This window comes from Leiobunum rupestre, chromosome 3 (assembly GCF_980474605.1).
Source record: "Leiobunum rupestre chromosome 3, qqLeiRupe1.1.hap1, whole genome shotgun sequence".
Lineage (NCBI taxonomy): Eukaryota > Metazoa > Arthropoda > Arachnida > Opiliones > Sclerosomatidae > Leiobunum > Leiobunum rupestre.
The window spans coordinates 47,435,251-47,448,903 of record NC_143386.1 but is presented as its reverse complement, the minus strand read 5'-3'; positions in this window follow the sequence as shown (position 1 = coordinate 47,448,903).

Here is a 13,653-nt window from a genome sequence, read left to right as displayed (position 1 = left end):
TGTCGTTGATAAACTGTACTTCAACGTCACTCTATATTTTATAACACCCTTTTAACTTTTAAGAAAATAACACTAAGCGTAAAATAAACTGAAAACCCTCACTATACGGAATTATAAAACTAGGATTTAATATAGGGCCGAGAGCGGGTTATTCCGGACGAGTGCGCATGCCCGGAAGCCTGTTGACGTGTTGCCAGCAGATAAGGATGCTCTTTAAATCCGCGTTTAGCCGAAAATCCGGAGAGCGGCCGACGTAAGCTCCGCGTCTCGCGCTTAAGACGATTATATTTCAATTATTTCGCTCCTCTCTGGCTGGATGGCCGCTTCTAAAGCCGCTGCAATACGCGCGCCAAGGCTTAGAAGTTTTATCACTTCATCGGGCTCTCTCTCTCTGCACCGTTCCTTAATATTATTTAAATCGCCCGTGCTCCTCGTCTCATTGGTTCGATAAAAAGGGCCCACTCCGACGTCATTGTTTTAAGGCTAAATCCGCGCATTAGACACGCCCCCTTTCTCCTCGACTACCGCCTTTGCCTTCATACGTATCCTATAGTCGCTCTACGTGATTAAACACGCCTGGCACTTTCTCATCTCTCTCCAGACTCTTATTTTCCAACGTTTTAAGTAATTCTCTATTATGAGATATTGATATATCTTCTATGGTTTCCCTGGATGTTAGTTTCACCCTAGACACTCGAGCTGCAAGGTGGAATAATTTTGCAGGCGTTAGTAGGCCAATTATAGACCAAATTCTTTAGATTAGCACATTTTTGTTATTATTGTTTTTTAGACTATCTTTACTATAAGATTTTGTAATAGCGTCTATTGTTTCCCTGAATGTTAGTTTCACTCTAGACACTCGAGCTGCGAGGTGGAATAATTTTACAGGCGTTAGTAGATCAATTATAGACCAAATTCCATACATTAACATATTGTTATTACTGTTTTAGGCTATCTCTATGATAAGAAATTGCTATAGCGTCGATTGTTTCCCTGAATGTTAGTTTCCCCTTGGACACTCGAGCTGCGAGTTGAAATAATTTTAAAGGCGTTAGTAGGCCAATTATAGACCAAATTCTTTTAATTCCCGTATATAGAGTAATGTCGACGTCACCCATGCTTTTTCCTATAGATAAATACTTCCCTCAAAATGGCGGCCATAGCCCAAAGCTACAGAGCGATACTACTCTATTATACTACCGAAATGTAGTTAATATTGTTAATAAGTATATTATTATTATTACATAACAGGTATACAGTTTTGCCGAATCTTCATTGATAGTTTAGTTTCGATAAAACGTCAGAAAATCATTGTGGAAATTTAAGAGTTAGACGTACCCGTTTATAAAGCTTTTAACCCCTCTATGGCCAAACAAAACAGCGTGGCGCATGACCTAAACCATTACCAAAATTCTGATACGTCCCAAAACAAGTAACCAAACACCTTATATATATATATATATACTTATACGCTGGAACCGTATATTTTTTCACGCTATCGCACTTTGTCGAGCTTATATGACGAATAGTTTTGGCTATAGGATTTCACGCAGGAATTTTTCAATTTGGGGCATTTCCAACGCTTCACCGATAAGCGGGTGGGACGAATAGGTACCCCCTCTGGTGGCCTCGTGGCCTCTGGTCGCGAGGAAGCCCCCGATAATACCCCGCGTATACGAGCGCAGACATTGGGTTGCAGGGGAGACCCTCTCCGGTTCTGGTACGGCCTTGTTCTACCACGAGATCATCGAGCCCCGATAGGCCGGCTTTTCCTGTGGATTTTGTGGGGATTCCGGAGTGAATTGTGCCGGAGAAAAAAATTGGGTGCCGCTCCAGCTTTAAAGCCACCCGGATTCGGTGATCTGAGAGGCTCTGAGAGTGACAGCTATACCGTGATAGCGTCCTGATGGGCGCTCGTCTCCAGCTGACTGTTTACATTTTAGCCCCGTAAGGGGGTATAGTCTGCTCCGTTTCGGAGAGTAGCCCGTGGTCTATTCCGATGGTCTCGATGGTCATTATAATGGCGGGGGAATCTGTACGACCGCCGCTCTAGTATATAATAGATATATAGTCCGTATGTGTTATTGAACCAGGCTAGTGATATACCCCGCAAAAAGAGCCGACCATTTTCGGTTTATCAAGACCGCCGATATATACCCCTGTTAGAGGTCCGCGTGCGCTGTCGTGGAAGGCCGTTGAGGCTTTGAGGTTGCCGCTTGATTTTGATTTCTCGTTCTATTGCAGTGTGATTTTGTACGGTTTTATCGGTACACACGGACTTTACTCGCGTTTTATTTTAGGGTTCGGGGTTGTTAAATTAATGGATTTCTTTTGAGGTAAAATATCTCAGGGTGTTTTCGACTACTGTATTAGTATATCCTAATTGCTAGTTTACAAAAGTAGTCTATTCGAGATGTTTATCACATACTAAATATACGTTTTAAATGTTTTTCTGATTTAAAAATATAATCGGTTATTTATCGCGCTTAAAACTAGGAACAACTCCTTCTGCGTTGAGTTTGCAAGTTCTCTCCCAGCTGGTTTAAGGGGTTTTCTCTCGAGCTCTTCGGTTTCCCCTTTCGATAAAAAACTTGTAGAGGTTAACGGTAATAGTGAGTGTAGGGAGCTGTTGGCTCGCGTGGCATGAAGGGCTTGCCACCACCCTCCTACGCATTGTAACCCGGCTTTAAAAGTCGCTTGGTGCCTTGGGTATTAGCCTAGCTGATTATTATTATTATTATTATTATTATTATTATTATTATTATTATTATTATTATTATTATTATTATTATTATTATTATTATTATTATTAAAAGATATAATTTAACACACGCGTACATGATCAAAGTTCGCAATATTTTAACTTTTATAAATAATAAATAGAAGTTTTAAATTTCGAGTTTGAAAAAATGTTTTGCTGATTTTAAAAATATAATCGCTTACTTATCAAGTAGAACTGGTGCACTTAAAATTCAAATTATAACTGATCATTTAGTTAAGTCTTTCGTTTTATCTTGGATTCGTCGCGTTCCCCACTTTACCACCACATTTCTCTTTTTTGAAGTATACCTGTTTTTCCCCCATTTTCCTACGATGAGTTAAAAGAGCGCCAGAGAACTTTAAAGTGTGGCCTACTAGCTCCTGGAAGTAGGCTGCAACAAGCGCAAAACCAAACAGCAGGGACTTTAAATACTGTTTAAGTTGACTTTTTTACGCTGGTTACTTCGATTTGTTTACAAAGTCCTTTTTTACCTATCACACGAACCCAAACCTTAATGTTCGCATTTCCCCGCTGCTTGGTTTTGCCCTTGTTGCAGCCTACTTCCAGGGGCTATACCACACTTTGAAGCTCTCTGGCACTCTTTTCACTCATCGTACAGGCATACTTCTCAACTCAACCCCTACAACTCCTTCAAATTATTGCATAACCTTTTGAAACACCCTTTATACTCCCTTTAAGAAATAAATCAAAAATTAGGCTGCAAATTGCGGCAACAGTCATAATGTTTAATACGAAACCTAATACACTCTATCTAGGGGGTACACGGAGGGGGTACACGGAGGGGGTACACGGAGGGGGTACAAGAGAAGTAGAAAACACGGAGAAATATACACTTATTTTCCGAGAAAGGGTATATAAATAACGGGGTAGGTATAATGTATAAAAGCAGGGATGGAGGGTTTTCTGTTGTCGGTGTCGGATTCCGCTTTTAGCGCTATTAATTGACGGTTCTTTCGGCTCGGAGGAGAAGATGGAGAGCGCGCGTTCGAGATGCGGAAGATTCGGATGCTGCGGAGAGAGATGACGGAACGCCTCTGTCGGAGGATGGAGGATGGAGAGCGAGAGAATCCGCGGAAGAGGAGAGAGCGGGAGGCACAAAAGAGGGAGGCTTCAAGGATACGTATTGGATGGAATATCGCCAAGTAGATGGCGCTGCTTTCTCTTGCTTGGCGCCTGCGAATGGAGAAAACCAGACTCTGCTTCTAGAGTTTTCTAATGATAGATGCATTTTCAACTCGATAGCGATACGACAGATAGAGATTATATACATATATATATCTATATATATATATATATATAGATAATTCATATGGTTACGAAAAAACATAAGTTCATATATGTAATTCATATGGTAAAGAAAAACATAATTTCATATATATAATTCATATGATTAAGAAAAAAAACATAACTTCATATATAGATAATTCATATGGTTAAGAAAAAACATAATTTCATATATATAATTCATATGGTTAAGAAAAAAAACATAACTTCATATATATAATTCATATGGTTAAGAAAAAACATAACTTCATATATATAATTCTTATGGTTAAGAAAAAACATAATTTCATATATATAATTCATATGGTTAAGAAAAAACATAATTTCATATATATAATTCATATGGTTAAGAAAAAACATAAGTTCATATATATAATTCATATGGTTAAGAAAAAACATAATTTCATATATATAATTCATATGGTTAAGAAAAAACATAAGTTCATATATATAATTCATATGGTTAAGAAAAAACATAATTTCATATATATAATTCATATGGTTAAGAAAAAACATAAGTTCATATATATAATTCATATGGTTAAGAAAAAACATAATTTCATATATATAATTCATATGGTGAAGAAAAAACATAAGTTCATATATATAATTCATATGGTTAAGAAAAAAAACATAACTTCATATATAGATAATTCATATGGTTAAGAAAAAACATAATTTCATATATCGTCGCCGTTAAAACAAAACCACGTAACTTGAGATACGTGGTTTTGTAAAAATTTACATATTTAGATTCTACACCCCAATTTACGTATATAACATTAAAAACATTAATAGGTTGCCATTGGATTTATTTTTTAAATCGATAAAACATTTAAACGTATCTTTGATATTCGCAACTTATTTCACGCAAAAGCACGTATCTCGCTTATTTTCAGCTCCTATCTCACTTCATGACGCTAAACCACGTATCTCTAAAAATTCCCCTTTAGCAAAATATTTTTAAATTAAAATCCTCATAAAGAGTCAATATCTAAATTATTTAACTATAAAATTAACTCACATGTAAAAACCTAACACGAGATTTCACAAGTCCCTGCAAAATTAAAAAATCCATTTTTCTAAAAGAGGCCACCGAAAAGATACGTGGTTTTGTTTTAACGGCGACGATATGTAATTCATATGGTTAAGAAAAAATATAACTTCATATATAGATAATTCATATGGTTAAGAAAACCATAACTTAAAATTTGCTTATCGTGATACCTTCTATCACATCCCCGTTATAAAACTAAAAAACAAGGTTATTTTGTAGCATCTGGTCTTAGGGAGGGAAATTAATCTACCATTCTCCTCAGTGCATCTTGAGCAGTAAGACATTTTGAATAACGCGACGTAACTTCGCACCAAACATTTTAATCTTCCAATTCTACAATTCTACAAGATGACTGTCAGTAAAAAGTTTAATATCATTTTTACATTATCATTAATACCGTTTAACACGGGAGAGTATCAATCATTGAATACTCCTCGATCTTTATCGAGGCATTATATAAAAGCAATAAAAAAGTCATCCGCTATTATCTTCGTCCCGTCGCGTCACAAAGACTTTCGATGTTTTTGTCGCCATCTCCCGTTACATAAATACCGTCCCTTTACAAAACGAAGTACAATAATTTTCTGACGCCTCTGACGCCTGTGACAAAAGCCAAGTCCATTGACACAGTGTCTCAATTCGCGGAGACCGTTTTGGAGTCTTTATCCAAACAACTTCGCCCTCTAATGTTTAATACGGTTTAACAATTTTCAAAAACGGCATTCAATGAGTATCAAAGGACAAACCTTTTATCATAGCAAAAGGCAGGGGGAGTTGTTTATGAAAAGGGAGACGTAGCGCGCCACCACGCGGGAACTCGCGAAAATACGAACATTCAAAAAAAATCTTTTCTATTGGTCTTTTATACTAGACGAGAATAATGAATGAACGGAAAAAAATACTTACAACGAAACCTCGTATAAATTGACACTGAAAAAAATCATAATTTCTACATGCAGAGATGATATCACGTGCGATAGACGAAGAATTCTATTGTCAAGTGGTAATGGTATTAAAGGCGGGGTTCCGGTAGAGTTTGCTTCATTCTCAAGTACTATTATTATCACGGTGGTTATCTCCGATTTAAAGTGACAGAATCATTCTATATTTTTTCTTTAAAATACATTGTTGTCAAATTGGGTAATAACTAGAGGCTGATCTGTCGAGGGGGGGGGTGGTTCTTTCATTTTTGGGCATGTTAGTCTTTTTGTTATTTTTGAGTCTGGTGGGACTGTAGGCAACCACCCTGTAATCGACGTTTTATTGTTATTAATAGAGCGTTTTCTTTGTTAATAGCCCCCTCTGGTGTTCCGGTATTGAACTTATACTCTCTGTGTTGAAAATGCAATTGTACTTGCGCGCACCGGGCGGGTTCTTCAAATTGAAGGTTGTAAAAGTATCGTTGGAATAAGTACCGACGTGTTTTTCTCCTATTTGAAGTGCTCCGTATAGTTCACTTAATTTGCGTTTTACGTTTATTTTTGTTACGGAGGCGTGTCGGTGTTATCAGAAGTTAGTTACTTTTACAGTGTTTGGGAAGTTGGAAAATATATAAAAGGATCAGGAAAACGGATATCAAGTTGAAAGCTTGGAACGTGATTCTTTTCAAAATAAAATAGTTTTGATGTTTAAAGGTAAACTCGACAAGTTTGAGGCTTAAAAGTAAATCAGAAAACTTTGAGGTTTCCGAGAACTTTGAGGCCTAAAGATAAATCCGAAAACTTTGAAGTTTAAAGGTAAATCCGTAAACTTTGAGGCTTAAAGGTAAATTCGAAAACTTTGAGGCTTTAAGGGAAATTCGAAAACTCTGAGGTTTAAAGATAAATCCGTAAACTTTGAGGCTTAAAGGTAAATCCGAAAACTTTGAAGTTTAAAGGTAAATCAGTAAACTTTGAGGCTTAAAGGTAAATCAGAAAACTTTGACACTTAAATAAGGTAAATCCGAAATCTTGGAGGTTTAAAGATATCTAACGAAACCCGTAAATTTGTAAAAGATTCAATGTAGTAAACATCCCTTTAGTTTGAATTTCAAAGGTGGAGCTACATAATCTACACGTCAGAGAAAAGGTAGGAACTACGCGAAATTTGACCCGAACTTTTCAAACGATCCCGCGTACCTTTAAATTGTCAATTTAACTAATAACATTTCTTCCCCGAATTTTTAATTTCAATTAAACTCCTTCACGTCGAAATAAGACAAATGGGTTGAAATTCTAATCACAGTTAATCATAATACCAGTCGAAACTTCCCCCAAATACACCCCTATACAAACGCGTACAATCCACACAATTGAACTACCCTTAGAGGTAAATCTCCAGACGTAGAAGACTCCCCAAAATACGATAAGGAATTGCAATCAACGACTGTATATATAGACGCTAGCCATATTTTGCTCAATAAGTTTGTGTTTGATACCAGGACTAATTTCCAATCCATATGAGAGCTTCCTCGGAACACGAAGCATTGTTAAACGAAGAGTCGGGGGCGGAAACTATTAACCCCCCCTCTAGATCCGCGCGTGTGGGGGGGGGGGTGGCGCCAAAAGGGGGATGCCAAAATGTGGGTGTGTCTTTGGTGGATTCCTAAGACGTCCCTTTCTTGAGGCCATCTTAGCCGTCTTGAAAGGAAAGCCGCTTATAATAATTTATTTCGCGGGGGGTAGTCGGTTTCATCCTATGACGGCTAAGCGCCTAGTTCGAGCTACACCCAGTAGGGGGCAGCGTGGTGGTCGCCCCCTCTCACGCTCTGAACGGGTATTTTCTTTAATCAATTTTTACCCCCGTTTTCCCCTTTCTCAAAGACGCTGGTGCGACCCCCCTTTCCGGGAGCGCTATAGAACCTCATAAAATATTATCAAATGGGTGTGGAAATCGCCCTTCTATCAAATAGAGTCGTTGGTTGGGTCATATTGGCACCTTGAAGACACACGGGTTCAACCACTTGAATTGCACGTTTTGTTTTTACAAGGTACAGTACTTGGTTTGACCATGATGAAACTACCCAATATTTCGTTATAAAGTAAAAAGTTACGAAATTATAAATTAAATCTAAAAGTTGTTTGTTAACCAGTATGTTGAGTAATAAATTAAATAAACCGTAAGAAAAACTACGGCTAAGGTTAATTTGCATATTTCTTAGTCAAACATTTATCTTAATATGAAAGACAAATAAAATTGTAAATGAGTATACAGGAGTCACAAAATTTCAATATTTAACACCCGTTACGGCTTATTTTTAAGGTTATTCTAGTCCTAGTATTTTGTTAAAAAGGGTTGGAAGACACGCTAAATTCGTTAATCAGCCATAAATATGGTGATAATATCAGAATCAGAATAATTTTTATTATTTAGTGAAAAATATTATGTTAAATTAGGGTATTTGAGCTAAGTCAAAAATGACTTGTAATCCCTTTACAAATTTAAAACATTAAGTTATAAAATAGTGAAGTAATCTTAAACAAAAAACAATATATTAAAAAATTAAATTAATTTAGTTACGATAAAAAAAGAGTTCGACTGGGATCCAAAATAACAGCGGTAAAAAATAGGTTATATTTTTAGAATGACTTGTTTAAGCTTTTTTTTACATTGGTCGAGATAATTATAATCCATAACTAGCCCAAAAATTCCTTAAAAAGCTAGTATAAAATATCTTATACTTCTATCATCAATAACCTTAACGAAAATATTAACCTAAAAATGGTACATATTACTTCATCAATACCATTATCAACACGAAGTCGCTAATTAAAAAAATTAAAAATATATATTTGTAGAATTAAAAAATTAAATTGATAAAGAGGTTTCCCCCCGAGCACTTCGGTTTCCCCTTTCTTTAATAACTTGATTATTATTATTATTATTATTAATATTATTATTATTATTATTATTATTATTATTATTATTATTATTATTATTATTGCGTACAAAGAAAACTTAAAATTTTCAAGGAAAATCAAACCAACACCGACCCATCCAACATGGACCAATGACCCAGCCAACATTGACCCACCCAACATTGTAATCGCAAATTATAACAAGAAGAAGTGTCATCCTTTATTGTTTATAAATATTTACAAACTAAAATTAAATCCAAATAAACAGCCCAACTATAAGAACTGCCAGCATATTTCAAATACCCATACAAGTATATTTCAAATATCCAACACATATTCCAATAAAACCACTGTAGTCGAAACGGGGTGTTTTTTAGCAACCACCCGTATATCTTAAGATTTTCGGTATGTAGAATATATCTATACATCGGGTTAAGAGAAATAAGGGAGGGGGGGTCCTAAGTCCCCGCCCCTTTTCGTCCCCCCTCTTTGAGGATTGGTTCCGTCAGTCCGTTTCTCCTTCCTCTCGAGCAACTCCGCGACTTAGAAGCTGGGACATCCTCTTTCTTCGTTGCTCTTGATCTTCCCTTCTCCATCATCCTCTCGCTCTTACTCTCATCATCGTTGCCCCCCCCCCCCGGAGATCCCCCCGCGTCTTCCACCCGTCCAACAGCATCCTCCCACTTCTCTCTCCATTCTGCGGGGCTCATCCTTGGCAACCGCCACGACGGGCCAGCACCATCACTCTTCCAGCTCACATCTTCTAATTTTACTTTTACTCCGTTTGATTAAACTTGGTCGACACGGGCTCCCTCTCTCGCTCTTTCACTGAGACTAGAGTTCTATTTTTTTCCCGCCACTTTTCTTGTTTTTTTCCCTCCCAACATAAAAGTCATTTTACCAAACTTTGTCATTTTATTTTCATTTTTTTTTGAAAGGTAAGGTTACCACTTCTTTCTGTATAAGTATATTCAATTTTACATAAAATAAACACTATTTTTAATTTAATTTGACAATAGCAAAAATAACCATCTAGGTCATAAAAGTTAAAAATTATCTCACATTTTTATATATAATTATTTATTAATTTAATATAATTCGATTAAAAAATAGACCGCGTAAGGATATTTATAAACAATATTTTCACGTTGTAAGAGTTTCAGAACTTTTGTCCTAGCGAAACGTACGTTCCAAAATCACCAGTAGCAGTAGCGAATGAATGGGTACTTACAAAATATATGCTTCTGGTAATAGTGTTTGGATTCATTCGCCCTTGAATATAATTAATTTTTAACTTGATATTATTGTAAATTCATATTCTGTTTTTAGTTTAGAATCGATTGAAATATTAATTTTTAGATAAAATTAAAATTAATCAGTTTGATACATCAGTATGTCGATAAATGGCGCTGCACAACACTAAAGGGCTTTCCCGCTTTTATTTAAAAAAAGTGCAACGCACGCTGTGTCACGTGTTAATTGGAACGCATGCGTCGTGCGCCGTTATTCGGTTTACTATGTTTTTCACTGTTAGTTGGCTGCTTGTATAGCACATGTGTCTTGTAGCGAGCCAGCTTCAAGTGAAATACAGAGTAAGCCAAATATCTATGTAGTCACCTTTAACTAGAATCGGGAAAGCCCCCTAGTGATGTGTAGCGCCATCTTCTTCATAATCGGAGTAAATATTTTCCTAATTTGTGTGGATTTTGTGAATTAAATAATACAGTTTTAATTTATCCTTCCGATAAATTAAATGCATAGTTGGATTCCCATTTCCTTTATTAAAAGGGGGTTGTAATTTGTAGGTCATACAATGAGTCTATAATGTCTTCTCGGACAGACTGTAAGCGGATTGTTTTGCGTCCACGCGCTTTCCCGTATAACGTAGGTGCTGCCATCTCCTAGCTAGAGACGATTTTCTATCAATGATGACGTCACACTGTGAATAGCTTTCAGTAAAATATTTTACAAAGATACATACTTATAGACAAAATTTTACACATATGGTAATCCAAAACGTAATACCCAAACTGTCCACATAAAATTTTTATCACAATTGTTGGTTCCCGTGTAGACAAAAGCGCCATCTGCTTTAATACTTGTGAATTAAAGTAATAGGCCGAAAAGCGGACGACTGAAACCATGGGCAAACTACTACTGAAACGTTCACTCTCTTTACAGAGATAAATTTTGATTGAGAAAAACTAGTATGATGGCGACATTAGCGAGCAAAATTTAAACTACGTACGGACATTATTTTAATTATAATTTCATAAATGTCTAAATTAAAGCAAACGATAGTGAAGATTATTTTACCCTGTGGTAATAAATTCTGAATACGCTGGTACATTGATTTACCACCCTCCTAACGGTCGTTTTCTCCGATCATAACGTCGTATCGATTTGAAACGAGCGCGGAACAGCGGCGACATCTTCGGACAAACGACGCACTACCAACACTATTTATTTTAATCGATTTACAATTTTATTTAGAAAAAAACAAAAATTGGTTTAGAATTTAATAACCAATCCAATAATTACTATTTTAATTATTAAGCGCGTGTATGCATATAAGAAATAATTCAAGAGTTAGTATTAGTTCCCCTATTGCTGTGTAGATGGCGCTAGCGGGCTGTCAAATTCAATAACCGCCACTGGCAAAAGCTAAGACGACGCTCCAATCGGGGACGGGATAGCTTACCCGTAGTACACGCTAGTATTACTGTTGAAAAATTTCTACAGGCGTAAATAGGTAAATTAGTCTACTAACGCTTTTATACTAGGGAAAAATTGAGGGATCGGTATTTTGACATTGTTAAATATGAAATATTTAAAATGCAATATTACATAAAAACTATTTTAAACAGTTATTTTAACGGTAATTTTCGAACTAACCCTTGACAATCTAAAAAATATGTTATTACAAAATGACATTGCCTAACTAATTAACCCCACCTAGAAACAACGATTGAAAAAATCAAGAGATAATTAAAACAATAAATACGACGCGAGAGTCAATGGGAACGCGTCTTTGAAGAGATGTATGGAATCTCGTGCACTCGCTCTTTTGACGCGAAATTCTCTCTCTATTTCGGCGAGGTTTAGCGAGGACCAGGCGCTATAAAAGGTCCACCCTGGCCCGGGTTGCGTCCTCCCCCGTCCTGCACTCCCCCGTTCTTTTCTTTGCCACGATCATATATATACTGGCTGGCGGAGTTCGAGGCGGCCACGAGGAGGTTTCCTTCTCTTTCGTTCCGTCATAAAAGGGCCCATCATTCTCGTACGCACAAAAGAGGCTCCGTTAGGGAGGGCCGGTAGCCCCGGGAGGGGACCCCATTGTCCAAAATAATACCCCCGCCGCCCTACCTCACGCCACCCCCGGCATCTTTTGTGCCCTACCGTCGATAGAAAATCCCCGCGCTTGAAATGGGAGCGAATCGCGCTTGCTGTCTGAACCCTCACTCACCTGACAACGCCCAGCGAGCCAGTCCACGGCGAAATAGTCCCGTCAACCCGTAACCATCCGCCAGGCCTTTGACGTAAACAGTCAGCTAAGGTCGGGTTCGACGCGAGAAAACCGCTTCCTCGCCCCGCAACCCCCCGCCTTTTGCCACCTTTCACCCCCCACCCACAACGATATAGAGAGTCGACCACGCAACAATACATTTTATAGACGGCGATGAATCGGCAAATATACATTACATACGCGACGTGGTCCTATAATGTATAACCCCCTCTCTCCTTTCCCGCTGAAAGAGATGAAGAGATGACCGAAAATAGGAGAAAGGCCATTGGAGCTACCGAGGGGGGGGGCGGAAAGATGGAGAAGTTGGGGGTCGTCAGGAATCTCTTTTATAATAAGGCACAAATATCAGTAAAAGTGTATGAAAAGGGGGGGGGCAAGGACTTATAAATCGATGGGACCGCGCGCGCGTGGGGGGGGGGGGACCTGTCTCTTTCATAATACAAGGAGCCTCATAATTTATGCCTTACCCCCCCCCCCCTCCCTTTCCTATTATTTTCATATCTTTTGTTCATGGTATAAAGCAATCTGAATGGTATATCTTCGGGGGTTTATTAGGGGCTCGCTTTAGGCTTACGTCACTTTCGCCTCACCCCCTCCTACCTCCCTATTAATAAACGTGACGTAATTTTTATTAATTTTATTTTCGGAAAATTTGGTCTTAATACGAACGCGACTTTTTCGAAATTAATATAATTCTATATATTTTTTTTTATTAATATCTAAATCTGGTCTACGACCTTTTCAAGTTTTCCCTCTTTCCAGCCTTGTACCTTGATTTCATCCTCGTAAAATCCCCGCCGTTCAAATCCCCGAAATTCCTAACCATCACCCCTCTTTTTTAGCCCTACTTAGCGGGAACGGGGAAGGGATCAACCCCCCTGTAGAAGTTAACCCCCATCTTTACCCTTAACCCCCCATCCGTCCTAACCCTCACTCTCACATGGAAGGGGGAAGGGGGAGCGGAATAAAAACGCGACTTTAATATCATTGACTTTTTGGCACCTTGCACGCGGATTAGTTAGTGGGAACGGGACCTACGACGTACGGGTCACGTGAGTGAAATGTCATCACCCATTTTCAGCTTTTAATCAGAAATTATTTATGCCGCATTTGCCGAAAAAAAGGCTCATTACAGATTGTTACGCTTGGTTGGAAATTAGGGGAAAGT